The sequence below is a fragment of the Stenella coeruleoalba genome, assembly GCF_951394435.1.
Source record: "Stenella coeruleoalba genome assembly, chromosome: 5".
In the NCBI taxonomy this organism is placed as follows: domain Eukaryota; kingdom Metazoa; phylum Chordata; class Mammalia; order Artiodactyla; family Delphinidae; genus Stenella; species Stenella coeruleoalba.
In genome coordinates this window covers 54,784,695-54,801,693 of record NC_137150.1, presented here as the reverse complement: position 1 = coordinate 54,801,693, position 16,999 = coordinate 54,784,695, and the positions used below count along the sequence as shown (strand labels likewise).

The following is a 16,999-nucleotide window of genomic DNA, read 5'->3' as shown; positions in this document are numbered from 1 at the left end:
GTAAAATCCAAGGTAAATGTCACAAAAAAACTGTTAGAGTTAATAATAGTTTAGCACATTTACAAGATACAAATTATATAGGTTTCCTATTGCTGCTATAGCAAATTATCACAAACTTAGTAGCTTAACATTAATTCATTATTTTACCGTTCTGGAGATGAGACATCTGAAATGGGTCTCTGGAGGGCTACATCCCTTCTGTAAGCTCTAGGGGAGAATCTGTCTCCTTGCTTTTTCCACTCCTAAAGGCAGCCAGCATTCCTTGGCCCATGAGCTCTTCCTCTATCTTCAAAGCCAGCAGCATAGCATCTTCAAGTTTCTCCCTAACTCTGACACTTTTGTCATCTTCCTCCTCTTATAAAGACCCTTGTGTTACAATGGACCTACTGGGATAGTCCAGCACAATCTCACTGTCTCACCTTCTCAAGGTCAGCTAACTATCATCTTAATTTGATATGCAATCTTAATTCCCCTTTGCTGTGTAACCGAATATATTCTCAGGTTCTGGGAATTAAGATGTGGAAATCCTTGGGGTGGGGGGCATGATTCTGTTGACCATGCCAATCAACAAAACAGAAATATTTATTATTCCACTACATCAACAATAGTCATTTAAAAATGTAAAAGACACTTTATATGGACAGCAAAGATAATTAGATAACTGGAAAGAAATCTAGCTAAAAAGTGTGGAGACAGTTAAATAACATTAATGCAGAACCTGAAGTCCTGAATAACAGAAAAGGTATACCGTATTTATAGTAGATAAGATACAGTATCATAAATATGTTAGCTTTCTCAAATAAATCTCTGAATTCAATACAATTCTAAACTAGAAAACTGATTCCAAAGATCATACAAAGAAGAAAGCATCAAGAATGGCCAAGACAATTGTGAGAAAGAAGGAGGTGGAGCCTTACCATATATCAATGTCTACTATACCGTAATTAAAATCACATGGTATTGGTGCAGGAAAAAATACATCAGTGGACCAGAATAGGTAATCCAAAAAAAAAAAAAAAAAAAGACCTAAGAATTTGACCCATGATATAATTGGCAGTTAAAATGAAGGGGAATCTATAGGAATCAACATGAATATATTTCAGAAATATGACATTGAGTTAAAAAAACTGGCTGACTGATACAATAAGAAGCGAACCATATAATTTTGAAAAGACTTTATTTGTGGGTACAGTATATGTAGCATAAGTCCAAAAATATGAAATGGAATGAAATACGCCAAAATTTTGCCTTTGGGAAATGCTGAAGGGGAGTGGGGCTGGACTTGTTAAGGCCATAGCAGAAAAAAGAAAGGAAATTTCAATTTCATATGTCAATATTTCAATTGTTCGGTAAACAGAATATTTGAAGCAAACTGGCAAAGTATGAAAATTTGTTTACTCTAGATGAGTGATAGGGTCGGTTAAACCCTGTAATTTTCTATATTTTAAACTAATGGGAAAAAAGAAAACATCAAAAATACTTTTTATATCTCAGAAATACATAATTTACTCTGCCAAAGGCCTTGACAGTACATGTCTTTGAAAGCACACTGTTCACTAAACTTAAAAAAAAAAAAAATCCATGGAAACCATTGCACCATGCTGCAAAGGCTCTGTGAACCTATTGTATCCCTAAGAAAACGTGGAGATTTGGGAGTATGGCTGGGGTGTGGTAAAGCAAGTGTTTTTATAAGAAAATTAGCTTTCTCTTACTGTTAATTTTTTAATGTTTCCTATTTTCAGTCTCTACAACCAATGGATATAAAGGAAAATGAAGTCTCTTTTAAAGGCAAAGAAATGTAGCATTTAAATAAATAACTGAAAACATTGTTGTGGGTTGTAGCCTCTACACACGTAGGTGTTAAAAAGCAACATGACACAATCTCTGGTTTTACAATACATAGTTCTATCATAGAAATGACTGCTGGATAATTTATGGAGAATGTAGATGTAAGGTGTGTGTGTAAGAGGTGGAAATGTGAAAATAGAGCTAAGAGGTTTTCTTACTTTTGAGTTTCTCTTAGTTTTTCTTTCTGCTTTGGAAATTCTATCCTCTCTTTCATTTCTTTCTCTAAACACATAGACTCAATTATTCATTCATTTACTCTTCAATAAATATTTTTGAGTACCGATGTGTCACAAGTTTTGTGCTATGGGTTAAAACAACCAAAAAGCAAAACTGAAAACCCATTTGAGGGTTATTTACTGTTTTCTCACTCCCAGAGACATATTGAAGTAGTTAATGTTTAAGGTCCACGTGGGGATTTTAAATCACTGGGAAGACTTCCTCTCAAGAATTAACAATCAGTTACCTGAAAAAACAAAACTCTGTATCATGCTAAAATGTATTTGTCAGGTAGTGCCCAGCTCCTTTGATGCCAGGTGCTTAGGTGTGGAACCTAACATTTCCTTAACACACTCTGCTTCTAGCTCACGGCTTGTAATTATGCACTCAGGGTCGTTTTCCTTCCAGATATGGAGACCACTAGATCATGGCCGAGATCTGATTATCCATTTCCATAACCCTACTGCCTTGTATAATACTTGATGTACATTAGCCCACAGTAAACATTTGGGGAATAAATGAGTGAATATAAATCTTTTGATGCATGTTTTGTTGTTGTTGTTTTTTAAAGGGAGGTTGTCATTTTAATTTATTTATTATTTATTTATGGCTGTGTTGGGTCTTCATTTCTGTGCGAGGGCTTTCTCTAGTTGTGGCAAGCAGGGACCACTCCTCATCGCGGTGCACGGGCCTCTCACTATCGTGGCCTCTCTTGTTGTGGAGCACAGGCTCCAGACACGCAGGCTCAGTAGTTGTGGCTCACGGGCCTAGTTGCTCCGCGGCATGTGGGATCTTCCCAGAACCAGGGCTTGAACCCGTGTCCCCTGCACTGGCAGGCAGATTCTCAACCACTGCGCCACCAGGGAAGCCCCTTGATGCATGTTTAATGGGTCTGCGTTTGCCTCTTTTGACAGAGCCAAGTAACTCATTCTTAGAGTGAGATTCAAGGTGAATCACTCTAAAGTAACACCTCTAAATTGACAGTGTATCAGAAGAGACGCTGACATTTTAGATTTATTTTTTTATTAATGCTTTTGGGGTTAAAATTTTTGGAATACGTGATACTATTTTTACTTGCTCTTTAAAGAAAAGAGCATGTTAGTCTTTTAAAAAAATAGGCATGATGTATGGGGTAACTAAATCTATGTGATTATATATAGGTGTAAACATATGCATATGTATACCCATGCGTACAAACATATATAATCTTATGTCTAGGTCAGCATGTGTCAAGAACAGTTCTGTGATGGTCTAGGTGATCCAGCACCCCTTGGTCAGGCTGCAGCAATGCGTGCTCTCAGACTGGTTTACTTTGCCATTTTTCATTGCATGAGCACTGTTGTTTTGCAAAAACTGTGGCTTTTCTAAAATCACTGCTATATCTGTTTTCTTTTTTATCTTAGTCCAGTCTTCCCTGTCGATCAGCACATTCTGCTGGCTTGAGACTCGATTTTGAACGTTTCAGCGTCTCCGCCATTTCCGCTGCTAACGCTCTGGTCAGAACAACCATCCTTCCTCCTGGGACTGAAGAGTAGTCTCTCATTTGTTTCTTCACTCTTGCTCTTATTGTCTAGTTTCCATTGAAAGCCACAGTGAGCCTCTGGCAAGGTCATGCATGGCAGCCCTTTGCTCCAAGCCCTCTACTAGTTTCCCGCCCCCTTAGACAAAAATGCAAAGACCCCTCCATGTCCTGTAAGTCCCTATATCATGTTATCTAACCCTGGCCACCTTTGGACTTCATTTTGGACCTTTTTTTGGCCTCTGATACTTTATTTTCTCTGTTCCTTTTGCCTGGAAATCATTAACTGAAGAAATTTAACTGGCTTGTTCCCATCTTTATTTAAATCCCACTTTGTGTTACAACTTGAGAGAGGCCTTGCCTGACCTCCCTAATAAAATAGCTCACCTTGTCATTCTTTATCCTTTTATTATGCTGTACCATATCTTGCTATCTATGTATCTATCTATGTATCTATCTATGTATCTATCTATCTATATCTATCTATCTTCCTCCCTCCCTGACTAGAATTTAGCTAGGGGTCTTATTTTGACCTCACTGTAACCCCAGGGCACAGGCAGTGCCTGGTATATAGGAGATGCTTAGTAAAATCATTTCAAATACATTACCGTTTTTTCTCTTCTGTGAAGGCTGGAGCCATTCCTTTTGCTCCTCGCTTGTGCTGTCTAGCTGGCATTGTCAGTACCATTTTTTAAAGCACTGCTTTATCCCTGTAGCAGATTGCAGGTTTCGTAGACAGGAGGAACTTGCCTTCTACCCCTCTGGTGCTCTTGTAATTTTGCTTCTAGTGGTGATAATTGGGTTGTCACTGCCTGCTATTTATAGTTAAATAATAAGTAGAAAATAATAGCAAGAAAGAACCCATTATGGCCTGGCATTGTAACCTGCTGTCATGTTACCCTGAAGTGTCCAGGTTGTTTTAGAATTTTGCCTGGGCTTAATGGTACTTGACTGTTGCATATTAGCAAAGAGTTCCTATGTGAGGCAGCTTTTTAGCTTGTGAAACCTGATATTTCCCCCTTTTACAGAGTTTCTGCTAGTGTTTTTGCTAATTATTAGACATTTCCAAGTTTTGCTTGTAAATTATTTGTCTTTGGGAGAACTAAATCTTAATATAAAAGACTATGAAATGCAAAGTGTACAAAGGGGCAGTTTTATAGAAATAATGATGAAGAGTTTTGCCTCTGGAGTTGGACCTACTCAGTTCTCATCTCAGTTTGTCATATTGTGACTTTTGTCAAAATGTTTACATTTTCTGTGTCCAAGTTTCCTAATCTGGAAGCTGGAGATAACAGTTCCTACCCATGGGACTGTGGTAAAGATGAAATGAGTAAATCTATGCAAAACACTTTTAACAGTTCCAGAAACATCACATTACTGAATAATTATCATCTCTTATTAATAACATAATGACACAGTTATTATTGAAGATCTGCATTTGTGAGAAAAAAATTTTATTAGTATTTATACTTGGCATATAATATTGACACTCATGCAGCATACTTGAAGAAAAAAAACAGCTTTGATCCTCTTAATTAAACTATATTTGGCTAATATTGTTTGACTCTTTTGCAAATTACCCTTGAACAGAAAGGTAGATAAGAGGTCCTAAATAATTCATTTGAAGTAGTGATCGCACTTTATTTTCCATGTTTGGGAGATGATCATCCACTTTGCTCTTGTAAGAAATAGAAAAAAATATAATGACATTTGAAAACTGCAAAATATAACCTGCTTTGCAAAATCTTCGTATTTATTTTTCCATCGTATATTTTACAGTTATTTTGTGAAATGCTTGTAAAGCCTGACAAGAAGATCTTCTGTAAAATTTCAATGTGTTGAGAAGTCATTCTTTGTTGCTTTTAGCCTATGAATTGCCAAATCTAATGTCAGAATATGAAAAAAACACCATGTGTCAGAAGCAGAAAATAAAACCAACTGCAAAAAGAAAGGTGAAATGACAAGTAAATTTTCTACTCTAGGTCAGATGAAAAGCATAAATATATTGGAAAGAAATTATATTAGAAACTAAACGTTTGCTTTAAATTGCATTGTTTTTGCGTTTCTGTGATACCTCTTTAAAAGATTATCTGTGCTTATTTAAAATTTATTTAAATCTGACTTCCTGTACTTAACCCTTGTAAACAGTGAAGAATTTCTGTGAGCGTTTTTTCTTTTTAAGAGACAATTTGAAAACGTCAAGGTAATTTTTGTTTTACTTAACTTACTGTAAATTTATTTTTCCTTTGAAATTTAGTGAGCCTCTCCTATTGAATTATTTCATTTTTTAGCATAGGCACCCTGCTTGCTATGATTAAACCTACAGCAACATTTGTGTAGGAACTTTAATTCTGTAAATATATCAGTTTATCAATATAATGGAAACAACAGTGAAACATTAACAACAGTGGAAGTGTAGACATTGCCGATAATACTGGTGCTATTAAACTCACTTTCTCTGTCTGAAGATCTTTCCATTTACCATCTCCCTACTACTTGAAATAAAAATTGCTCACATTTCTTCCCAAAGAAACATCATTCAACATACATCTGACTACAATTCTGAGTGCCAGTGAATCAGTGAAGGCTTGTTTGTTCAGTCTCATTATCTTCAGGGCATAATTGGAAACTGTACTGTAAATAAAATACAGTACAGTTGCTCTTGTCAACAGTATCACTACCTGACACTTTTATTAAAAATGCTAGTGAGGGCTTCCAAACATCCAGCCTATTCCAGAGTGTGAAGTACTGCATGGAGAAGTTATTCAATCTATATAAGTCGTAATTCTTGATCACTAAAAAAGGACATTAGCCACAAATCACACTACCTCTATCTACCCGTATGCCCCATATCCCAAGACATCAGGCTGCTAAAGGTCTGGTCTGTCTGATTAAGAGCTGGTGGAGACTGAGGAGTAAGATAGGTAAGCTTTGACTCAAGCAGAAAATCCTAAACAAACCTAGTCTAGATCCAGATCACATACATCGAACTTCCTTCTGTAACCTGGGCAGAGGAGGGTGGAATAGAAGAGGTTTGGTTCATGTCTGGGTTGAACTTACACAGTTCATTGTTTGATAGTCTTTGACTACTTGTACAGCAGAGGCAAACCCTAAAGTCCAGTGTTCCCACAGACAATTGACATATTTGATGGCTTTTGGGCTAAAACACAGCATAAATAAAACCATGTCGGCTTGTAGAATATAAAAACCATAGACAGAAAAAAAAAACGTTTTTCCAAATAGGAAAGGATGAAACTCATGTAGAAAAGAACTGATAGTATCTAACTTTGGGTAAAGGCAACACAAGCATATTAAGAGTTTAAGACTACTTTTAATAGTTAAAGACGTAGATAAGTAGATTTTTTTTTTTTTTTTTTTTTTGCGGTACGCGGGCCTCTCACCGCCGCGGCCTCTCCCATTGCGGAGCACAGGCTCCGGACGCGCAGGCTCAGCGGCCATGGCTCACGGGCCCAGCCCTCCGCGGCATGTGGGATCTTCCCGGACCGGGGTACGAACCCTTGTCCCCTGCATCGGCAGGCGGACTCTCAACCACTGCGCCACCAGGGAAGCCCCAAGTAGATATTTTTATATGCAGTGAGAGATTGGACTGCCAAATCTGTAAACCATCTAGTTACCTATTACAGAAGACAACAGTTAGGTTACACAGTGCTAACACTGATTTTGTGAGTGCGTGGTATGGCAGTGTAAGGAAACAAAGATCAATGTTAAAATCACTGTAAGAGTCTCTGCGGAGTACACACAGATCAATACTTGTGTAAGTCATAGACGATGATCCTCTTGCAGGAATCTTTTAAGAAAGCAAAGCCAATTCTACTGAGATGTTTTCCTACTCTCCCAATGAACTGTAAATTATCATAGTCAAACACAATACTAAAATATTCCTGTCTTGGAACCTGAAGTCCCTTGGAATATTAACTGCCCTGAGAAATAATTAAATGAATGACGTTTTCTTTGACTTTCTTACTAAAGTGGGCTTGAGTCAAGATCTTTTTACCTCGGGGCATATTGACTACGCTAATGACTGGGTCTGCAAAGTTGGGCAAACCCAGAGCCATCCAGCTAGTCAGCTTCAGTCACATCCTCCACTGGTGGTTGGGGATTTAGGGCAAATTACCAAGTTCTTCTCCAGCCCATGTAACTCCCAAATGAAATGGCTCATGTGAAGGGTCTTCAACAAGCCAAAGCATAGTTCTAAATTAAAGCTCCTACTCCCTTTAGATGTAATCAGTAAATAGATTAATAAATGGACACATAGAGGTGTTTGGCTTCCTGACTGGGGTGTCCTTCCCCGCATTTGTTATGCCTCTTTTATGCAATGAGGACTGTGGGTGGGTGTCTGATGGGAGTGTTCTTACACTACAGACACCTTCTGAGTATGGAATGGAGGCATTTATATAAATAAGCAGGCGCTTATTCTCTGCTTCATGCTCTACTGCAGTTTTTCATTCCCATTAACTATCTACTATACCCACACTTGAGCCCCTGTGCAAACATTAAAGTAAGTTCATCTTCAAGGGGAAAAACATCTCAGGAGATACATTTCAAATAGAGTATTTGAATAACATTAAGTGAACCAAGCAAAAATAAGATGCTAATGAAATTAGTATAGTCAGGTTTTAAACTTGATGAATATAAACAAATCCTCTGCTAAAGTATAACTGCGACACCTAATATTGTTTCTCATTACAGTATTTGGGAAAAAATACAATTGTATCTTGAGATAATTCTACTTTTTAAATTTTTTTTTCTTTTTGTTGCTGTTTCCAAAATAAAAAGTCTATTGGGAGCAAATTAGATTGTCCTCTATAATTAAATCATTAAGACAGCTGAATCCTTTTTTCTCATTCGCTCTAGCATTTCAAAGAAACCATAACATAAGCATCTTTTTATTAATCCCCTCTGGCTATATACTTAATAATATGAATAGTTAACATAATGCATTTGAAAGAACTCTCCACTGTGCTCCATGGAAAACATTTAATATAATAGTCACATCAATCATGAAGAGTTTTTCTCCTTTTTATAGATGAGGAAACTGAAGTTCAGAGAGGTTAAGCGATTTCACCAATGGCATACAGTTGTAAGGGGAAGAGTAAATTCTAACCTGAAAATAATTGCTCTGTAATTTTATTCAAAAGAATTTTAAACCACTTTTTAGGCTTTGTACAAAGTGAAGAGACTGCAGAACAGAATACAATACAATATTTGCCTTGGTGGAGCTACCAGACAAGTGTTTGTGTTTTCAAGACAGCTCGTGCACATGCGGGGGAGATAGAAATCTATAAGCAATTATAATGAAATGTGATAAAAGCTAGATGTGAAAATAAATTCAAAATGTATGGTATTGCAAATAGGGAGCAAATATAACTTTGAGGAAGTTTCAAGGAACCCTTAGAAGGGAGGTCATTTGCTTTAAGTTGGGAAGGAAAAGTGGATTAGGTATCCATCAAGCATAAAAGCAAAGAGGGCATTTCAGGCATGAACAAAAGATGTGAAGTGAAAAGAACCAAGAAGTATTCTTGAGTGGCTGGAGTGTTTGTGCGGGGTTCTGCCGCCCTGATGTCACTGTGAAATAAATGAGAATATAAAACTGAAAACCATCAAGAGCCTCAGAGGCTTTGCACGTCATTGTACAGAGTTTGGATTTCACTTTTGGTCAACAGGGGACCATTAAAAGTGTTGAAATTCATTCTAACCCCCAAATTTCTTCCCCAAAAGTAAATACAGTAAGCATTAGTCTTGATACAAACATTGTATTTTGAGCCAGAAAAGGACGTTAATAAACAAACTGTGCTGGGGGTGGATAGATAAAAGCAACACGACTGCTCTGCTGGAGATCCCACCCCAACTGGAAACAGAAATGACAACCTGTCATCTCAGCATATGATATGTAATCTGAAAAAGGTCAAAGCAAATTTTCAGAGAGTGATAATTTGATAATGTTTTTATTAGAGATGTAATATGTCTACATGCCCTCATACTTTGTGTCATTTACTGAAAACCACTTGTGTAAGGAAGAGCAGCAAAGTATGACATTTTGGAGAAAAAGAAGTGTTTTTGCAGTCTTGAGGTCTTTGTCATACAAACTCACAGCCATAGGCCAGAAAACAATGTTATGAAGAACTGTATGACATGTTTTTAAATTTAGCCTATCAACGCTTGAAATCCTACCCCTCTAAGGCTTTTTTCATAGGAACTCTTCCCTCTCCAGCCTCCTCCTGGTGATTGACAATACTTCTGGCCTGTTCTTAAGAGGTTGTTAGAAGAAGAAACATCTATGTGGAAGAAGAAATATCAATAGGAAAGGGATCCTTCTTACCTTGATTTCCATAAACAAAAAGGAATTTCAAGGATAGCCTTGATGGAGATAATTTTAAGACGATAGCAGTTAGGAGTCAATGGAAAAGAAGAAAATTCAGCATGATGAAGACATTGAATTTTATTAAAAAATCATATATATGTATATGCAAACCGTAGTTCACCAGTAGGAGGTACCCAAAGGGAAAAACAGTGGAAGCTTTTCATGCTTTTGAAAACTCCTGTCTTTTTGAAAAAGCTCAACTCTAATTATACAGAGGGAGTTAGTCCATGGAAGGAAGGTGAAAAGCTAAATTAGAAAAGTTAAGAACACAGTTAATTGTGTAGCCTGAAAATTAGGCTATATTCAGGTCAGCAGATGCAGAGGAATGATTCTTATAGAATTTTTAAGGAATTAAAAAATGTTGTAGATTTGAGTTAATTATTTTTAAGAATGTTAGAAAAAAGAGAGATGCTCAGAGTGCTATAAAGAGTAGATAGAATGCCTTTCAATGTAAAGGGATGAGAAATGGGTGGGGGGAGTATGCCTGTGATAATTTTATGCTTTTCTGTCTCACTTTGACAGTAAGACAGCAGAAATAATTTTCAATTATTTTTTTATTTTTTATTTTTTGCAGTACGCGGGCCTCTCACTGCTGTGGCCTCTTCCGTTGTGGAGCACAGGCTCCGGATGCGCAGGCTCAGCGGCCATGGCTCACGAAAGTGAGGGCCATGTGATGTATACCATACTGATCACTCCAGACACAGTGATGTGATGTATACCATACTGATCTTCCCTTAGTGTAGCACCCTATAGTTCATCATAGCATGCCGTTCTCCTACTGTATCATTATCTACTCTAATGCCATCATCTGTAGTGTAATTGCACAAGTATGTGATGAATTTTTAGCAGTGTGAATTAGGTAGGGTAATTTTTCCAACAAAATAACACTTTGTTTATATCCTTGTGTTTGTATTTTTCTTCAATACCACATAATTTGGTTTTGCAATTACTTAGCCAGCGATTTATTGCTGCCTAGGTCATTGAAACAGAGCACAGATATATTAGAGCATTTTATTCCATTGTCACAGAGGCTAGTTCCTAACTAGTGCTAACCTGCACCCATGCTGTAGTGATGGCACCAGATCTTTATGACAAAGTTGTATCCTATTCAAGTACAATTGTGTTGATTGATAAAGATGTCATATTGATTTTAAATGCTTTGTATATTCAATGGCCATGATCAGTGCTATTGAAGCTTAACTCACAAGAGCCTTTTACATCCTTGATTCCCAATGTGACTCATCAGCCTAATGGTACTGCTTCACAAGGCACATTTCTAGTGTTTCCATTTCTCCTATGTGCTACTCATTCTGGGGGCTGGGAATTGAAATTGCCACTAAGTTCACAGGATCATGTAATCCTGAAAGAAAATTCAAGATGAGCCATTTGGCAAATAAGAGAATAGAGCATCAAAAAGAGAACAAGTTTTGAAAGATATAAGTAGGAAGAGCTAAGTACTTCAGGTCATCATAAATCATAGACTATCATGAGAAAAATATGTTACTAGTTCTTATTTAAACCAGCTTACAGGATACTAAGATGTATACAGTCAGAGAACTCTAACCTTCTTTCCTTTGAGAAAGGATATTAGTGTTCTTTTCCTAGTCTTATTATCATTTAAAGGTTGATAGAAATATGTGAAGTTCGCCTGGGGACTCCTGATCAATTCCATTTTTTTTTTTTTTTTTTTTTTTTTTTTTTTTTTGGTACGCGGGCCTCTCACTGTTGTGGCCTCTCCCGTTGTGGAGCACAGGCTCCGGACGCGCAGGCTCAGCGGCCATGGCTCACGGGCCCAGCCGCTCCACGGCATGTGGGATCTTCCTGGACCAGGCCACGAACCCACGTCCCCTGCATCGGCAGGCAGAGTCTCAACCACTGCGCCACCAGGGAAGCCCTGATCAATTCCATTTTGAGACAGTCTGTTTGTTATTAGTTGTAAGCCCTTGTATTGTAGCCTCTTGTTTATTTTTATCTGAGAGAAGCTCTAGCTTGTAAAGGAGAGGGGGAAGGAAAGAAGATTACATAGGAGGATGCTAAGACTCTTCAGAGGAAGTTTCAACCAGAATCGTGGGGAGCCTTTAAGCCAGCTCCCAATAGAGTAGTCCTATTTCACCATGGGAAGGAGCCTACACTAGTACCTCTGCTGTGATCAGTCTTTGTGGAAGGCAACTCAGAAGTGTGACCTTGGTGCAGACATGGTGGTGCTGGATCCGGAGCAAAGAGCTGAGGCTGTCAGAATAACACGTTCTTGCAGCAGGAGGTCTGAGCAGTGCATTTTCATGGCCACCACATGCTGGGAGGCAGTGAGGTGTCCAGGGAAGAGGGCGAGATTTGGGTTTACTCCCTGGCTCTGCCACTTGGCAGTTCTCCGACCTTAGACAGCTTTGGTTAATCTAAGTGTATAATGGGGAAATTACTGCGTATTCCATTCATTGTAATAGTTAAACCTTTGAAAGGGCATGGGGGGGAGGGGAGAGAGAAAGAGTTTTGAAACTTCTAAGATCCAGCCAAAGGCATAAGTAAGTTTAAGAGCAATAAGAGAACATGGTGGTTAAGAGCCAGACTACCTTGGCTGGAATCTCGAGTCCGCTCTCATTGGTTGTACGACTTTGTTTCCAAATCTCTGTGCTCTATTTCCTGAACTGTTACATGGAGATAATAGGATTGTTGTGAGAACTGAATGCATTAATTTATATAAAATGATTATGGCCTATATATGTGAACTTTCAATGCCATTATTGCTTGGATTGTTTACTTAAATGTCTGTTTGGATCTTCTCATTTTGTGATTTTAACTTCTTATTTTTACTATAATTTATTTACCCTGACCTCCTTTCCCCCATTCAAAATTCATTTCTTATCCATGAGAATTTTCTTCTCATAGATTTATCTGGGATTCACTTTGAAGGGGGAAGGTTTCTGGGCTAGTGGTCAGCTGAAATACAGAAATGGAGTGTTTTTGAAGGGTCTTTCCCTTTGATCTGCCCTCGGTATCTGGCTTCATCAGGTGATCTAAGTATAGGTACAGAAGGTCATCTCCTCTTGTTCTCCCAGCTCGTTCTTCAAGAATTTGGCTTAGCTAGGGATGAGGCAGGCAGGCAGGCAATGTGAAACTTTTATACAGGACCATCCAGCTGCTTAACTGGAGTGATTTCATGCTTCAAAGCTCACATCTGGGCTGATGTCCCAAACATTCATTCCTTTTTTACTTTAGTATAAAAGTTTAGTGATCTTGAGCTAGTGAGAGGGAATGGAATTTAGGTTAGGTAAAATATCTGTTAAAATGAGATAAAAGTGAAGCAACAATAACAACAACAGCAGCAACAAAGGATTTCTCTCCTTCCTCCAAGGAATGACTTCAGAAGAGTTTTTGAAAAAATGTGAATCGTCTCGATGCTTTCAACCTATCTTGGGGAAGTTAGTCATCATGTTCATCCTTGAAGAAATGATTAGTTTGAGAGGATGACATGTCAAGTCTCAGAACCATGTGTGATGTAACATCCTGATCTGGAGGGTAATGACTTGAAGCCATATCTCATTCTCCTTTTTCACTCAGTTGCAGCAAGAGTTTGCACCGGCACCCTGGAGTACAGCTTGCAGACTTCAGTGACCCCGAGCTCATAAATGGCTCAGCTGGCGTCTCAGGCAAGGAGTATATGGACCAGCCTCAGATGCAGCTGATGATCTGATGTCCAGATGTGAGGAAGGGAGAAAAGGGAGTTCAAAGCATCAGCAACAGCTGATTCTAAAGAACAATAGCAAGAGAGAGATTGAAGAAAAACACAGCAAGATGACAAGGTAGGTTGGAGGGGGGAGTATCATTCATCTCCTGTGAAAGCCCCTACAGCAGAAAGATGGATTAATGCTGTCAGAGCTGTTATCCATTCCATCAGCTTTATTACATGGTAGAAAGCTACCTGTCACTTTCTTGGCTGCATGCGGTGGTATAATCCTGGCTCCTTTTCCCCAATGCCTTGCAAATATTTTCTAGGTTTTCTCTTCGAAGTGGCTCTAATACTTGTTTCAATCACAGGTAGATCCATCGTATGCATTTAATTTAAAAAGTCATAACAAGCAGAATTTCTGTTCAGTATAAAGAGCTCATAAAACAAATGCTACTATTTATCAGCTAATGGATTTTTGTAAGGGTCTTACAGGAGTAAAGAATAAAAATCCAGTGATGGTCTTACAATAAATATTCAATACTTTATTGCCTATTTAAGAGGTAATCTTGCCTTCCCCCAATATATGGCTGTTCAAAAAGACTGAAATGGTGGTCATGTGGTTTATTTGCCAGGAGATGGCAATAGTGATCTATTTCCATGTTAAGCCTTACAAAGGAGCTCATTCTACCAAAATGAAACTGAGTACCAAAATGAAACTGAGTACCAAAATGATTGGGATTTCCAATTCTGTTTTCCAGTGCAAAATTACCCATTTTAAATTCTTGAATTATTAAGTTGTTTCTAATCATGCACAGCTTGATTTTTACCGAAAGCGTTGTCATGACAGCTTTCCAAAGACCCAAAAATAATCATTTTGCTCTCCTGGAAGCAAAAACATAATTAAAAAAAAAAAAATCTAGACATACAATCAGAAATTTTTCAAAACCCACAAGGAATGAATTAAAATGGGAATTTGATAAGATTATGATGATTAATACTCAGACAGATCACTGAATCTTTAAGTAAGGAATTGGGTCAGTATCCCTTGAATTTATTGCATAGGCCTTCAGCACTTTGATTGAGATCAGGCCAACTTTTTTGTGTCAGAGTTCAGTGCGATGCTGTCACTGTCTAATCTGAGCAAAGCTGAAAATGTGTCTGAAACTCTACAGCCCTTTTCATCAAGAGTATATACATTTCTTTTTATTGGACATTGAGAGCTATACAACTCTTTGTTTCAGATCCTAGGAAGCTCAGGCTTAATTGTCTTCAGTAAATTTCATGAATGTTTTATTTTTCAACCTTTCACTATTAACCTATCTTTAATTCTGGGCTAATGGTTCAGTTCCATTACATTGTACTTTCATTTTAATCCACATTGAATTTCTTTTGGAGATACATGTGATTTAAGTTCAAGAATGCAATGAAACTGTGATCACTCTGGATAATAATTACAGCCATTCTTTGCTGTGATGGTTTGCGGCTCTACCTGTAGACTACAGCACAAATTTTCATAGCAACCACCATAGCATGAAAGCCATCTTAGTCTTTTATTGGTGCAAGACGACTGCTTGCTATTTCTCAGCTAAGCTATATTTTGAAAACAAAATATCCACATCTAGGGTATCTTTCAATAAAATTGTTTTCAGTTTGTTTTCTTTAACATGTTTTTCAATTGCTGTATTTTAGTCATTTTGCTCCAGCTAATGGTCTGTTGCCAGTGGGTTACATATGGTTCATGAGAATTCCATATGAAGCACTTTTAGCCAGTTTGAAGTAAAAAAAAAAAAAAAAGAAAGAAAAGCCAAGATTCAATCATCTGTATTGCCACAATGACTAAAAGTAATTGTATATTATAGAAAGAAACTAAAACTTTATTATTAAAGTAATATCTATTACGACAGTATTGGATCCTAGCTTTTTTAGAATACATGTATGGAAATTTAAATTTCTATGGTAGAGTACTAGTTGTGTTGACACATGTGATTAAAACATTTTACCAATAATTGCTTCTACATAATGCTGTTGAGAATTTATATCTACTTGATTGCAAAGGGATGCTGATAGACTTGTAATTGAATATTAAAATTAGTCATATGACTTTGGGGGTGAGTTGAATTTAATGTGATTCTCTTTTTGTTTTTAATCTTTGGTTGGACTTACTGTCATAACAGAAAATCAAGGCAAGTGTTTATGTGTTGGGTATAGTAAATGCCCTCTATCAGCTGAGCCGATCCTGGGACTTTTTGCCTCTCCCCACTCTTCCTAGTCTATGTAGTGGAGGGGCTGACTCCTGCAGGGTGAGTTTCCCAGGCTCCCATGTCAACACATTCAGCTAGTGGGAGGCACTAGTGGAAGCTCAAATGGGGGTGAAGAAGGAAGAATATGCCCCCATCTCTTCTTTGGGCAGTGTCTCTGGCACTGGCTGAATCTTTTTTGTGGTGGGTCCCCCTTCTGCCAGGTATGGTTGGCTCCTGGACTCCTGGGGTTTACCTGCAGCCCACAGTGTCGCAGGGGCTTCTTGCTGCCTCTCGTCTCTGGGCTGCCTCACTGTCCTTTGGTTTCTCAGCTTCTCCATCACCTGTGTAACATATTTTTGCATTACATATTCTCTGTTATAAAAATCTAAAATGGTTTCTATTTTCCTGGTGGACCTTGACTAACGTATAAGATTTAGCATAGAATACACTTAGCATGGAAGTTTTAGATGTATCAGTGTTATTGTAAGTTTATTTTTTGTTTACATACTTTTAAAATCAGCTTAAATGTGTTTACAATTTATATCTTTTGCCTGGAGTGCCAGATGCCATCACTCCTGTGTCTTGGAGTAATACTATATTGTACTAGAACCAAAAAGACCTAGGTAAAGAAGAAAATAGCAAGAGGATAGAGGGGAAAGAAAGAGTGAAAAGGACCCAAAGCGTACAATATTTTTTAAAAAATTAATTACAGAATTTAATGTGATTTTTAGAGTATTTCCTTTTTTCTAAAATATTTTACATAGGATATTAATTCTATTTTTGATGTTACATGGGAAAATAACGTGCCATAGTCAACTAACTTTGGGAAACAAAGTGTTCATCAAAATGAAATGGCTTTTTAAAAACAGCATTGCCTCAGAGAATTTAATTTACTGATGAACTTTGTGAATCTCCAAGAGACTACTTTAATCCCCTAGCTCATAGCTATCATTGATTTCAAGATTCACTCATTTACTTACTCATTCAACAAATATTGATATTTATTGACTCTTTAGTGTGTCTTAGGTACTGCTGTAGGGATTGGAGATAGAAGAGTAAAGAGAGCAGAAAAATAAAATCTCTGCCTAAGTTCTCATGGGAAGAGATGGACAGCAAATAGATAAATAAAC

The 16,999-nt window shown here is 37.6% G+C and overlaps 1 long non-coding RNA gene and 1 pseudogene across 2 annotated transcripts in view; both read left to right on the top strand.

Annotated features, from left to right (window-relative positions):
• LOC307187040 (acyl-protein thioesterase 2-like) overlaps nt 1–3,599 on the top strand; it is a 43,750-nt pseudogene extending 40,151 nt beyond the window's left edge. Inside the window, exon 2 of the transcript in view lies at nt 3,468–3,599. The product of the transcript in view is annotated as an acyl-protein thioesterase 2-like (transcript). The remainder of the gene's footprint in view (nt 1–3,467) is intronic.
• LOC307186614 overlaps nt 1–14,235 on the top strand; it is a 445,691-nt gene extending 431,456 nt beyond the window's left edge. Inside the window, exon 3 of the long non-coding RNA XR_013828430.1 lies at nt 13,521–14,235. This is a non-coding gene — a long non-coding RNA (uncharacterized lncRNA). The remainder of the gene's footprint in view (nt 1–13,520) is intronic.
• The last annotated feature ends 2,764 nt before the right edge of the window (nt 14,236–16,999 follow it).